The sequence below is a fragment of the Zalophus californianus genome, chromosome 16, assembly GCF_009762305.2.
Source record: "Zalophus californianus isolate mZalCal1 chromosome 16, mZalCal1.pri.v2, whole genome shotgun sequence".
NCBI classification, from domain to species: Eukaryota; Metazoa; Chordata; class Mammalia; order Carnivora; family Otariidae; genus Zalophus; species Zalophus californianus.
Window position 1 is genome coordinate 26,833,170 of NC_045610.1, and position 15,121 is coordinate 26,848,290.

Sequence of the window (15,121 nt, forward strand, 5' to 3'; positions counted from 1 at the left end):
TTCAGCACTCTGATGAGAATTTTTTCCCTAAAGAAAGGACAGTTCATTCACACAACCTAACTGATATATACTTTCCATAACCACAATAATAAGTCATGATCACTCAGCCTTAGATCAGATGTGGTGGTTCCCGGCAAAATGGACACAAATAACTCAGATTCTTGTCCTTTGTTCATTCTCAAGAGTCCATTTAGCCGGTACCTTGACATTTTAGTTTAAACTATGCTAACTGTAAGAAACCTCACAAGTTCTTTTCAACATTATAGGCTGATGGTTCCCAAATGTAACTGAGTTGACTGAAATAAATATTAGTTTACAGAAAAAATACCAAAACTAAAAAATGGTTTTGATTATAATAATTTTAAAGGTTACACATATTCAAACTACCTTTTAAGTTTATTTTCAAAACCTGCAAGTCCCACTGCAATGTATGAAATATTAGATAATCGTATTTTAACCATACTAAATGAAAAAAAAAGGGATAAAGACAAACAGCTATTGTATAAGTAGAAAAGGCTATCTGGACAAAACCACCATGAAACATATTAAAAAAAAAAAAACCCCACAATATACTGAGCAGGAAGTTACAGCTGTGCTGGGAGTACGCAGGTACTGATATGTATGGGTTAGAGGTCCTGGCCCTTGGTTGGGCGGTTTTCTGTCTCAGATCATGAAGTAAATGGTACAGACTTTTACATCTGTAGTAATCTAGAACACTGGACAAAACATATGGAACAATTCTTTTCAGGCATTGTACCACAGGCAGTACATGATTTCTGACTGCTAAGAGAAGGGATACAAATAAGGAAACCCTATGATGACTCGCTTTTCATCTGTAGACACATTTCATGATCATAGCAAAATCCAAAGAGAAAGAGCGCAAGCAAAGTACGGTGGTCTTGGGGCACCTGGCTGGCTCAATCTGAAGAGCATGAACTCTTGCTCTCGGGGTGATGAGTTTGAGCCCCACATTGGGTGTAGAGATTACTAAAAATAATAAACAAACAAAAAAAGCATAGCGGTCTTGCTGAGTTCAGAAGTAAATTTGAGTTTAGGGAGGCTGAGTAGCTGAAATCTGTGGGACAGAATACTTATAAGAGGGAGCTATGCAGAAAAAGAACTCTAGAAATAATGCACAAGGTCCCCTTGAGGCCCTGACACATAAAGTTGCATTGCAGGCTACAGTGAGATTCCATTGGGCTAGGCAAAGTACAAGCAGCAGGAAAACAACAGGGAGTTGTAAGCTAAACAATTCCTAGAGTTCACACAGGACTAGGAAATACTTGCACTTCAACCAGCTAAAGTGGAGAGATAGCATTCAGGGAAGAAGACCTTGGAAAGAGCCTAGAGTAACAGTTACTCCAGATAGGCCATAAAATGTTTTTTAAACCCTTAAACAGATCAAGCTGATCCATAGGTAACTTAACTGCCCACCAAAACAAAAAAACTGATGCTCTGCAAAGGAAGACAACAAAATCCATACAATCAACAATATGATACATGTCCAGCATCTAATAAGAAAAAACTGATCTGTGAAGCATGAAAATATGACCTATAACCAGAAGAAACATTAGTCAATAGAAACAGAAATGTCAGAGATAATGGAATTAGCAGACAGGAACCAAAGACAGTAAATATAAATATGTTCAAAGATCTAAAGCAGCAATTGACAAACTTCAAATATGGGCCAAATTTGACCCATGCTAGTTTTACAAAGTTTCAAAGAATACAGCCATGTGCATGCATTTACATTTCATGTCTGGCTAATACTGTGCTACAATGGCAAAACTGAATAGCTCTGAAAGACACTATAGTTCATGAAGTCTAAAATAATTACTATATGGCCTTTTACAGAGAAAGTTTGTTGATACCTGATTTAAAGGAAAACATAAACACATGAGGAAAGAAATGAAAGTATAAAAAAATGAACTTCTAGGGGTGCTTGGGTGGCTCAGTTGGTTAGGTATTTGCCTTCAGCTCAGGTCATTATCCCAGAGTCCTAGGCTTGAGCCCCATGTAGGGCTCCCTGCTCAGCAGAGCACTTGCTTCTCCCTTTCCCTCTGCTGCTCCCCGTACTTGTGCTCTGTCAAATAAATAAAATCTTAAAAAAAAAAAAAAAAGAATTTCTAGGGTTGAAAATAAAATATCTGTATAGAAAAATTCATTGGCTAGATTATTAATAGATTAGACACTAGAGAAGAAAATATTAGAGACCCTGAAGATAGGGCAAGAGAAAGTGTCCAAACTAAAGGATATAGAGAGTAAAGGCTATGAAAGAAATAAACCTCAGAAACCTGTGGAATAATACCAACCAGTCTACTATATGTGTAATTGGGATCCCAGAAAGAGAGGAGAAGGTTTATGTTGGTGGAGAGGACTGTGTGCAGAAAAATACCAATCCATGAACTCACAGATTTAAGAAACTCAAGAAACCTCAGTCAAGACAAATACGAAGAAAATAAAACTTAATCAGATCACTGAAAATCATCATAATCATAATATAAAATCATAATATAATCAAACTGCTATAACTCAATAATGATGAGAAAATCTTAAAAGCAATCTGAGGGATAAAGATAAATTATCTACAGGGAAATATAGACAAGACTTCTCGTCAGAATAATGCAAACCAAAAGACAATGGAATTATTTCTATGAAGTCCTGAAAGGAAAAAAAAAAATGTAGAATCCAGGGAAATTATATTTAAAAAATGAAGATAACACAAAAACATTTTCAGACCAAAAAAAGCCAAAAAAATTTGTTCTATCAGATGAAAATTTTAATGTACACAAAGAAGTAAAGACTACTGGAAATATAAAAGACTTTTCTTCCTCATTAAAAATCTCTTTAAAAATATCTAGCTGTCTAAAGTAAAAACTATGGCACATGTAGAAGTAAAATATATGACAACACCATATAGTATGGGAAGGAGAAAATAGAATATACTATTGCAAAGCAGTTATATTACATATGCGAAAAAAAAAGCTCAATCCAAAAAAAGGTAGGAAAAGAAGAATAAAAAATAGGTGGGACAAATAGTTTGAGGATACACTTAAACCCAACCATATATTTTTTTAAATATTTTATCTTATTTATTTGAGAGAGTGAGAGAGAGAGCACAAGAGGGGGTAGGGTCAGAATCCCCAGTGAGCAGGGAGCCCGATGCGGGACTCGATCCTGGGACTCCAGGATCATGACCTGAGCTGAAGGCAGTCGCTTAACCAACTGAGCCACCCAGGCGCCCTTAAACCCAACCATATTAATAACTGCATTAATTATAAATGTACCAAACATACAAATGAAAAGGCAGAGAGTGTCCGACTGGATTAAAAACAAGACCTCAGTATATGCCATTTATAAGAAGCCCATTTTAAACATTAAGACCCAAAAGTAAAAGTAAAGGGATGAAAAAAGATAACTCATTTAAAATAATCATTAAAAAATATGGAGTGGCCATATTAATATCAGATAAAGTAGGCCTGGGTACAGGGAATATTACTAGAGGATGAATAAGGACATTTCATAATGATAAAATCACTAATTCTCAGGAAGACTGAACAACCCTAAGTGTGTAGGCACCTAATAACAGACTGTAAAATACATAGAGCAAAAACTGACAGAAGTGAAAGGACAAATAAACATCCCCAATTACAGCTGGAAATTTCAATATCCTTCTCTTATTAGTTGATAGAACAATTAAATTGACAACTAGTATGGCTACAGAACACTTGAACAATATGGAACACTCTACCCCAAAATAGCCAAATCTATGTTCTTTTCAGGGACACATGAAACACTCATCAAGATAGACCATATGATGTGATACAAAATGAATCTCGGTGCATTTAAAAGGATGTGCCATGCAGAAAGGTAAAGATCAATACAAGGAGCACTATCCAAGGAAAAGTGGCAAGTGAAGGTCAGTATCCTTTAACCTATGAGGTGGTAATCAAAGGAAGCTAAACAGCTATATCTAGCCCAGACTGTTATTCCCCAGCAGAAGAAGCTCTATAAATTCCCTAGAGATCAAGTCACAAGTAACATTCACTAACTGTACTCATAACCCCCAAGAGTTCCTAATTAATGTCAATAGAAGTTCCTTTAATGACAAGGAAGTTAAATGTTAAGATTGCAATGAAAAGTTACATTCTCATCAAAGAGGCAGGTTTTAGGTTTTGTGTTTTTTTAAATAATTCAGTATAGTCATTCTAACTGAAGTCACCTCAGTAAGATAATTCAGCTATTTGTGACATATCAGACATCTGGTTTTGCCTCATATATTTAGTCTCATGAGATGTATTACATTATATTTTCCAAAGTTTTGATCATGGAATAATTTGCCTTGTCTAGGATAAATGTTTGCTTGGCCAGGGAATAATATGTGTGGGTGAGAGCAAAATCATAGTTAATTTGGGGGTAAAATTTCTTATAAGAGCAGATATAGGTATTTGTGGAAAAAGTCTTTTAACTTTTAAACTATTCTTTTAAGATAAATTTTAAGTTATATTTCTACAACTTAAGCTCTTTCCTGAGTAGTGTATAAAAGGAAGTTTTAGTGACTGATTGAAAAAATTTAACAGAGATAATTCTATGAAATCAATTTGTATTCTAACTTCAGGAATAGTAATATACCAAAAGTTCTAAGACAAAATTAGAATAAAAAAATTGTCCTAAAGAATAAAGTATCATTCCTGAAATTATACAACACAAAAATACCCTAACATGGTAGTGAAGAGAAGCTGAAAGTAGTGCCTGGATAATAATGTAGTACTATTAAAGGCCCGAGAACGAAGTCTTGGTACTACAAACACAAATTAGGGTCTTTTGTAGAGAGGGTGTGGGATATTCATGTTAACCCCTGAAAAAAATTACATTAGTAAAATGACAAACTTGTATGTGCACTGCTGCTTCATTTAAAAAATGTTTTCTGCTTTTGAACTCTACTGTTGGATTTACTTGGGGTCCTTGTTTCTTGCAGAGACTTTTTTTTTAAAGGAAAAACCTAAAATGGTAATATTAATTGTTAGCCTATTCAGCCACATCTCTTTATCAACCAAGATGAAGAATATGATATCATGTTAAAAGTGCAGTATATGTATGCATGAGTTTTTATAAGGAAGATAAGGGAACAGACATTTTTCCACCTTAGGCGGTTCCCTTAGAACTGATAAAACATTCCTAAAGACTAGAGTACAGATGTACAACATCTGTAATGTCAATTCATAGCCTAATCCATCATCCATACACAGAAGTCAAGTGAGATCCCAAAGGCAAAATTTCCAATTAGTTTTGTCTGGAAACTTTAGGGCAAAGGTAATAAAATCAAGAATCCTGTGCTGATTCACTGGGAAAACATTTGTTTGCCACACTCCTTCACTACGGAACAAAAGGAGTCAGTGGTTAGTCTGGAATGTGATTCATTAGGAATATCTGGGTGATAAATAAATGAAAGGAGATGACAAATGGTTGTACAACTTGCAAAACCTTTGTTTTCTTTAAGTTCGACTTTTAGGGGACTTTAAAAATGCTTTTGCAAACAAGAATTCTACTTCTCAAATTCTTTTTTTTTTTTTTTAAGATTTTATTTATTTGACAGAGAGAGACACACAGCGAGAGAGGGAACACAAGCAGGGGGAGTGGGAGAGGGAGAAGCAGGCTTCCCATAGAGCAGGGAGCCCGGTGTGGGGCTCGATACCAGGACCCTGGGATCATGACCTGAGCCAAAGGCAGACGCTTTAACGACTGAGCCACCCAGGTGCCCCTCAAATTCTTTTAATCATTGCTTTTCTCATCATAGTCAGAAAACAACTTACTTAAGGTTATGGTGTACAGCAAATCACTCTAGAAGGCTAGAGCATAAAATTATTAATTCCAAACGGGCACTGAAAAGTTTAACTAGTGTTTATATTATTTTTGTGAGGAAGGTGCCAAGTTTACAAATTAAGCCTCTGGTCCCTCTCTATAAAATATAGTATCATATGTCAAAAAGCAGTAATTTGGGCATTAAAGTGGGTTTTTTTTCTGAATCTGCTAGTAACTTACTAGATATAATCAGACTTCTATCTCACATTCCTCTTTTTATGAAAAGCCTAGTAGTAGTAGTAGTAGCAGCAGCAGCAGTAATAGTAATAATAATAATAATAATAATAATAATAATGCTAATGCCTGCACAGCTTAGGTAACAGCAAGAATATAGGAGATTCTTTTTTAAAAAAGATTTATTTATGAGCGGGGGAAGATGGCGGCGGCCGTACCACAGCGGGCCTGGACCGTGGAGCAGCTGCACAGCAAGCAGCTGCCCAAGAAGGACATTATCAAGTTTCTACAGGACCACGGTTCAGATTCGTTTCCTGCAGAACGTAAGTTATAAGGAAACATTAAAAATGTGGCCAAGACAGCTAACAAGGACCATTTGGTTACAGCCTACAACCATGTTTTTGAAAGTAAGCGTTTCAAGGGTACTGAAAGTATAAGTGAAGTGTCTGAGCAGGTGAAAAATGTGAAGCTTAATGAAGATAAACCCAAAGAAACCAAGTCCGAAGAGACTCTGGATGAGGGTCCACCAAAATATATAAAATCTGTTCTTAAAAAAGGAGATAAAACCAACTTTCCCAAAAAGGGAGATGTTGTTCACTGCTGGTATACAGAACACTACAGGATGGGACTGTTTTTGATACTAATATTCAAACGAGTTCAAAGAAGAAGAAAAATGCCAAGGCTTTAAGTTTTAAGGTTGGAATAGGCAGTTATCAGAGGATGGGATGAAGCACTCTTAACTACAAGTAAAGGAGAAAAGGCTCAACTAGAGGTTGAACCAGAATGGGCTTATGGAAAGAAAGGACAGCCTGATGCCAAAATTCCACCAAATGCAAAACTCATTTTTGAAGTGGAATTAGTGGATATTGACTGAAATAGCAATGCTTCAGATACAAAGACATCAGCAACAATAAAACATGGCCTTGAAGAAACTTATGTAACTAATTAGAGCTGGTTACTATTGTAAGGGAAGAGTCAACTGGAAAATTCAAGAACTCCGATATTGTTTACCCAATCCCCAACTTTTAATATATATAATCCATTATAATTCCCTAAAGTTTGAAATATTTTACTACAGCTGTGTAAAATACTGTTTAAGGAGAGATGACATTCCTTTTACCTCATGTTGTAAACTAAAAGGCTCAATAAAAACATATTCAGTGTCTTGAAAAAAAAAAGATTTATTTATTTATTTTAGACAGAGTGCCTGCACGTGCATGAGTGGGGGGGAGGGGTAGACAGAGAGAATCATCAAGCAGACTCCTGGCTGAGCATGAGGCTCTGATCCCACCACCCACGAGATCATGACCTGAACTGAAACCAAGAGTCAGAAGCTCAACCGACTGAGCCATCCAGGTGCTCCTATATAACATTCTATAGTAAAAACATATTATGGTAAGTATAAAACTGCTAACCAAAACAAAAAAATGTAAATTCTATACTTCAAGCTCCCAAGTTATAAGGACACCCTGTTGAAGTCATTTTTATTATACTGAATTAATTCGTAATATGTTTTCTTTTTAAAAAATTTTATTTTTATGTAATCTCTACAACCAACATGGGGCTCAAACTCACAACTCTAAGATCAAGAGTTGCATACTCTACCCACTGAACCAGCCCCACATCCTTAGACATGTTTTACTTTTCTTCTCTAAACCTAAACAACTTTTGATCATAAAGTTGATTTAAGTATTCACGAGAAGCGGACCACATATTTATAGAGAACTTTAAAAAAGTTATTATAAGTTGTTTAAAATAGATACCCAACAGGACAGATTTCAGCTAAACTGAATCTCCTTACCTTTCATTTAAGCACACATTAATAAACAGTGATTTAAGGGCAGGAAGTTATCCAGTCTATGCATACCCCTTTTGTTTTGGGAAACCTGGCCCTATGTCCTGGAGACCTTGGTTTCTTCTTTTGATGTGGTGATACTCACAAGAGTTAATAGATGAGTCATTTCTTGGGGAAAGGCAGGGAAAAGAGCTGATCATGCCTTCATCAAAAAAAGCACGAACAGACCTTTTCTAAGAAGGGCCTGTTTGGTCTTCCCGCAAGAGCCCTGAATCACTGCATACTTATAGACAGAGTCATTATACCTATACAGAGCAGTGTCAAGTTATACCAGAATCCTACTTTTGCCAATGTCTTCCCTGGTTTGTTTGTTTTTTTTTCCTCTTACAGAAAGATAGACAGGTGAGCTATGAAGCAATAATCAGAAGTCAAGAAGGAAAAAACTAGAGAGATTGGCTAACATTTTTTTAGAAGAATTATTCTACCTCATGGCATTAAACAATTATTATAATATTTCTTTTACTGAACCTACTTCACTATTTCATTTCAATCCATATCCATACAGTTTTCCAAGTAACATTTACTTTATGCATTAAATAGCCAATAGTCACAAAGTGTAAGAAATGTCTACATTAAAGGAAAAAAAACAGCTTTTTAATAGCACACTATAAAGTACTATATACATACTATAAAGCACTTGCTCATTAAAGGAAACAGGGAACTATATACAGAAGGGTTCTATAAGTATTCAATAGCAATCAAGAGGTCAGATTTTTTAAATGTACAATTTTTACCACATACTTTAGTGATGAAATAATCCTAAACTTTAAAGCAGAAACAGGCCTTTGAATCTTACACAAAGGCCAGTATCTCATAATTAACTTTTATATTTATTTTATAACAAAGAGAAAAATATTTTTATATTACAATGGTCATATTAAACAAATGACTCATTAATACTATTCAGATGATAACACCTTGATGTTATAGCTTCTAATAAAACCTGATCTATTCCACAATGGAATGAATTGTTCCAAAGCTTTTCTACATCCCAACTGCATCTAGACAAGGCAATTCTATAATGTTTTCAATATGTCAATCTCTCTCCCATTCTGATACCCAAAGGTGAAGGAATTCTATGGTTAAAATATATACGACAAAGGGGGTGCTTGGGTGACTCAGTTGGTTAAGTGTCTGACTTCAGCTCAGGTCATGATCTCAGGGTCCTGGGATGGAGCCCGCGTTGGGTTCCCTCACTCAGCAAGGAGTCTGCTTGTCCCTCTGCACCTCCCCTTGCTCATGCTCTCTCTCAAATAAGTAAAATCTTAAAAAAAAAAAAAAAATACACACATACACACACACACCCCAAAGGGGAAAGTTATATGTAAAATATATTCAGCCTTCTATTTATAGCTCAGTATTTGGGTGCCTTTTACCATTATTGTTGATAGTTACTGTTCTCATTAGACTTCTTTTTCTAGAAGCTGGGTTTATTTGAAAGGAACACAGGGCTTGTTAAGGCTTTGTCCAAGAAACTGCTCCACCTAGTGTCAAAAGTGTTCACATATCACATTATTTGAGACGTTAATTCTTGCAAAAGGACTCAATTCTTTCTGTTGTTGTTAAACAGAATAGACTTCATAAATCATAAATGGCACTTACAGTTTACAAATGGCTCTTTAATCATCTGCTTGTCTTGTAACTTCGTGAATAATAATGTACGTGCGTATAAGGAGCATGCCTAAGAGGTATTTCTCATTATCAAGTACCAAAGTTCCTGTTTATGTTAACCTGGTTGTTTACAGGATTATGAATCATATTTTTCTAGTAATGGGAAGTAATCCTAAGGTGGCTACTGAAATAACCCATCAGGTCTCCCAACTGTTTATAACAATCTAAACTTAATCCATAAATTACTTACTTTTCAAAATGCAACGTTGTAAAAACCAGTATTTAGTAACTGCACACATCAAGGATTACAACATGAAATTAGAATTAAATCTTGCCATCATCAGGCAGCTCATTTGAAAGAAATTCTCCCACTTCCCTCCTCACACAAAGTTGGTTTATTTTCCCTTAATGGTTTTCTACACCATTCAAGCATTCGCACAACTATACTCTCTTATAAAACATCATGTTAAATCTAATGTTATGACCTGGAAGAGAGAAGTGGTAATTCTTTTTTTTGGTAAAGGTATGAGTCAAATGCATGTGTCTTGTAAAAATCCTTAGAAAGTGGTTGGGTCACTAAGGCTCTCATACTCAATATGCTTCTTCTAATTTACTACTGTCACCCTGTGAGTTAGAGCAATGGTTAGCAAATTACAACCTGCAGATCAAATGCAGTTGGGCCACCTGTTTTTGTGTATAAAGGCTGATTAGAAAACAGTCTCATTCCTTTAAACACTGTCCATGGATGCTTTCTCATTGCAGTAATAGATCTGAGGAGTTGCAAGAGAGACTGTATGGCCTAAGATATTTACTATCTGGCTCTTTGCAGAAAAAATGCTGACCACTGGGCTGTCTAGCCCTGGGTCAGACCATTATTAAGGTGGAAATTTTGATTCATCCAAACAGAGATGCATGAAAGAGATTAACAGCAGCAACGTTACCTTCATTAACTTGTTGTTTTTACTCTGGGCATAATTTCTACTAGTAAATAAGCATTCCTGGATCACTCATGTTCTAAATCTTCTGAAAGGAAACCTGCTACATGCTTGTTAAGACTAAAATAGATTTGTTAATAGATTTCTGGGAATGAATATCCAAGAGAAGAGTGCTTAGAAGGCACAATCTGAGAAAAATCTGCCAGCTACGGAAGTCTTTTTACATCTGATCTACTTATTAAAAAAATGAGTAAAGTAAATGAATGAAATCAGTGGGCTGCACTAACTTACCAGGGAAAATTTGCTCATGAAATAGCACAAAAAGGAACAAAAAAATACCTGCATTAGAAATAAAACTGGTGCTCCCTTAATTTCTTTTTTTTTTAAGGATTTTATTTATTTATTTGAGAGAGAGACTGCACAAGCAGGGTAATCGGCAGGCAGAGGGAGAGGCAGAAGCAGGCTCCCCACTGAGCAGGGAGCCTGACGTGGGGCTTGATCTCAGGACCCTGAGATCATGACCTGAGCCAAAGGCAGACACTTAACTGACTGAGCCACCCAGGTGCCCCTACAAATGCTATTTAATTTCTAATTTGTTATTTAGTAAGGATACTTTTCTTATATCAAAAAATAAAATACCGTACCATACAGACATACCAGAGATCATAAGCAGGCTCATATACACTAAATAAAAAAACCAAAAATCACATTTTAAGTCATTCATTGTGCCTGGTGTTTATCTAAATTTAAGTAAATTTAATGCAAAAAACATATTACAGTGTTGTTTAGAAAGCAGAGTGTAAATGTAGTTTTATTTGCTGGGGAAATAAAGAGGCTGTAGTGATGTTCAATATAAAACTATTATGCAAAATAAGAAAAAGCCATATATAGATTAGGTCATTTTTCATCAACAGTCTTTTTTTTTTTCTAAAGATTTTATTTATTTATTTGACAGAGAGAGACAAAGCGAGAGAGAGAACACAAGCAGGGGGAGTGGGAGAGGGAGAAGCAGGCTTCTCGCTGAGCAGGGAGCCCTATACGGGGCTCGATCCCAGGACCCTGGGATCATAACCTGAGCCGAAGCAGATGCTTAATGACTGAGCCACCCAGGCGCCCCTCATCAACAGTCTTAACAGTCAGATGTTAGGGACAGTCGGTTTTGCCAATAGAGGAAGTCCAATTATTCTGCCTTATTCTGCACAACACCCACCCCCCCCAGGATTTTTCAAAGATTTTATTTTATACTAACTTATTCAACATATATTTATTGAACACCTAGTATGCACCAGATACTATTCTGGATACCAAGAATACAGCAGTAAGCAGGGTAGAAAAAATTCCTGTCCTTAAAGAGCTCATATTTTATTTTATATACTTGGTTTTTTTTTTTTAGGGGGGAAGGAGCAGAGGGAGAGAAAGAGAGAGAATCTTAAGCAGGCTCCACGCCCAGCATGGGGCTTGATCTCACAACCCTGAGATCATGACCTGAGCCGAAATTAAGAGTCAGGTACTTAATCAACTGAGCCACCCAGGTGCCCCAAGAGCTTATTATTTTAGAAGTGAAGCTCATACTTTAGTATCTGCATTTTATAGCATATTTAATTTTTCTTATTTCAGCTACTTGCAATTTCAAACACTATCCAATCCCTCAAATTTGAAACCCTTCCTACTGTCACTGCTTTAAATCAGGTAATTACTACCTCTCACCTGGACAGCTGCCTTCTAACTGGACTCATTTTCAGTTGCTTCCCCACCAAATCTACCCTCCACATTGCTGCCAGAGTTATGTTCCTAAAACACGTTAAAACTTGTTTGAAAAACGCTTTACGACACATAAACTCTGTAGTCTGATGTTCAAAGCTTTCCACAATTTGGCACCAACCTATTATCTCGCATGGGTCTTCTTTCCATTTCCAAGATATCCTACTTTCATGTCTCTGCATTCACTGCTTTTCCCTCAACAAACCCATATTATGAACTTTTCCTGTTCTTTCTCCAAGAGAATTCCTCCTTATTTTAGGGGTCCCAAAACAATTTATATCGCTATGAGAGTACTTACCACAATATCCTGCAGCATAATTATTTAATGTAATAGATATCTTCTCCTCTATATACCCAATTCCTTTTGTAATTCACATAGTATTTCAGAATGTTTTGCACTAAGGAAATGTTCAAGCTTTCTGAAATGAACTGAAATGAACTACTAGTGATGATTTTATGAAAGAATTCAATTTTTTGAGACTACATAAGACAACCCATTTGTTTGCAGTCTTAGTTCGAAAAAGTCTCAGAAAAATGAATGTTATCTAAGCAAATATTTCTGATTTTAGGAAGTAGTTAGATGCCAATTTAAAAGAACAGCAGGGGTGCCAGTCTGGCTCAATTGGAGGAGGGGGTGCCAGTCTGGCTCAATTGGAGGAGCATGAGTTTGAGTCTCAGGTGGGGTATAGAGATTACTTAAATAAATAAAACTTACAATAAAATAAAATAACTACAGCAGACATTACTCATTTGTATGTAGACAAATGGACTATAAAATTTTTTTTAAAAGATTTATTTATTTGATAGAGCGAGCGAGCACATGAGCAGGGGTAAACGGCAGATGGGAGAGAATATCCACACAGACTCCCACTGAGCCGGAGCCCAACGTGGGACTCAATCGCACAACCAGGGGCTTGATCTCACAACCTGTGAGATCAGGACCTGAGATGAAAACAAGAATCAGATGCTTAATCAACTGAGCCACCCAGGTACCCCCAGACTATAAAATTCTGTACTAAAACAGAATATTTAAGTATAGCATATATAGAAAAGTGCATTATGCATATATCCTAATTAATTATTATAGCATATCCTCTATCCAGATCAAGAAACAGAAACACACAATAAAGGGACATATCCTATTGGCTGTTAAGACTGATTGTAAAGCGGGGCGCCTGGGTGGCTCAGTTGTTAGGTCTCTGCCTTCGGCTCAGGTCATGATCCCAGGGTCCTGGGATTGAGCCCCGTACTGGGCTCCCCGCTCAGCGGGGAGGCCTGCTTCTCCCTCTCTCTGCCTGCTGCTCCCCCTGCTTATGCTCTCTCCCTCTTTCTCTGTTAAATAAATAAATAAAATCTTAAAAAAAAAGACTGAGTATAAAGCTACTGCAATGAAAACTTTTTTCAATTGGTTTGTCAATTTCTACAAAGTTTTGACTGATATTGAACTGATTTTGTAGATTAAAACTGGGAGAACTCACAGCCTTGCAATATTCTATCTTTTAATTTGTAAATATGATACACTCCTTTTATCTGTATCTTTCTACTTCCAATAATATTTTACAATTTATATAGAGGCCAACCACATCTTTTATTAATTTATTCTTAGATTTTTGCTCTTTTAAAAATGCTATTATAAATGGTACATCTGAAAAATTTCACTCTCTAAATGTTTACTGTAGTATATAGAAATACAATTGGTTTTTTTTTGTTTTTAAAGATTTTATTTATTTGACAGAGAGACAGCAAGAGAGGGAACACAAGCAGGAGGAGCGGGAGAGGGAGAAGCAGGCTTCCTGCTGAGCAGGGAGCCCGATGTGGGGCTTGATCCCAGGACCCTGGGATCATGACCTGAGCCGAAGGCAGACGCTTAACGACTGAGCCACCCAGGCGCCCCTATAGAAATACAATTGTTATATATATGTTGACCTCGCATCCAACAATTATACTACACTCCCCTATTAATTTTCCAGATTTGTGGAAGTTATCACCTCTCTGTAGTTCTGCCAAATTTTTCTTTTTATTTGTTTTTATTTTTTAAAGTAAGCTCTATGCCCAATGGGGGACTTAACTCATAACCCTGAGATCAAGAGTCACATGCTCTACAGACTGGGCTAGAGAGGTGCCCCAAGTTTCTTTTTATATGTTGAGTATATATTATTAAACAAATGCAGATTTATAACTGTTACATCTTCCTGGTGAACTGAATCTTTTATTATTAAGAATGGATGCATTCTGGGGCACCTGGGTGGCTCAGATGGTCAGGTGTCTGCCTTCAGCTCAGGTCATGATCCCAGGGTCCTAGGATTGAGCCTTGCATCAGGCTCCCTGCTCAGTAGAGAATCTGCTTCTCCCTCTCCCTCTGCCCTCCCCCTACCCCAGCTCATGTTCTCTCTAACAAATAAATAAAATCTTAAAAACAAAGAATGGATGCATTCTAGAGGTGCCTGAGTGGCTCAGTCCGTTAAGCATCCAACTTTTTTTTTTTTTTTAAGAGAGAGTGACTGACCGAGCGTGGGGGTCAGAAGGAAAGGGAGAGAGAATCTCAAGCAGGCTCCACACCCAGCACAGAGCCTGATGCAGGCTCCATCCACGACCCTGAGATCAAGTCTCAGACACTTAACTGAGTCACTCAGGTGCCCCAAGCATCTGATTCTTGATATCAGCTCAGGTCTTGATCTCAGGGTTGTGAGTTCGAGCCCCACGTTGGGCTCCATACTGGGTGTGAAGCCTACTTAAAACAAAATTTAAAAAAAGAATGAATGCATTCTATAAACACTTCTTATCTCATACTCCTACTCTGATTTCAATATAGCTACATAAGGTTCTTCTTGGTTGACAATGAATGGGCTCATCTTTTTCCAACCTTTTACTATTAATTTCTATGTATTCATATTTTATGTATGTAGTTTGTATACAGCAAACA

The 15,121-nt window shown here is 36.7% G+C and overlaps 1 protein-coding gene and 1 pseudogene across 5 annotated transcripts in view; one reads left to right on the forward strand and one right to left on the reverse strand.

Moving 5' to 3' along the window:
• VMP1 (vacuole membrane protein 1) overlaps nt 1-15,121 on the reverse strand; it is a 135,921-nt gene that overhangs the window by 81,876 nt on the left and 38,924 nt on the right. The gene's annotated exons all lie outside the window — the stretch shown is intronic.
• Nucleotides 6,239-6,910, forward strand: LOC113939048 (annotated as a pseudogene).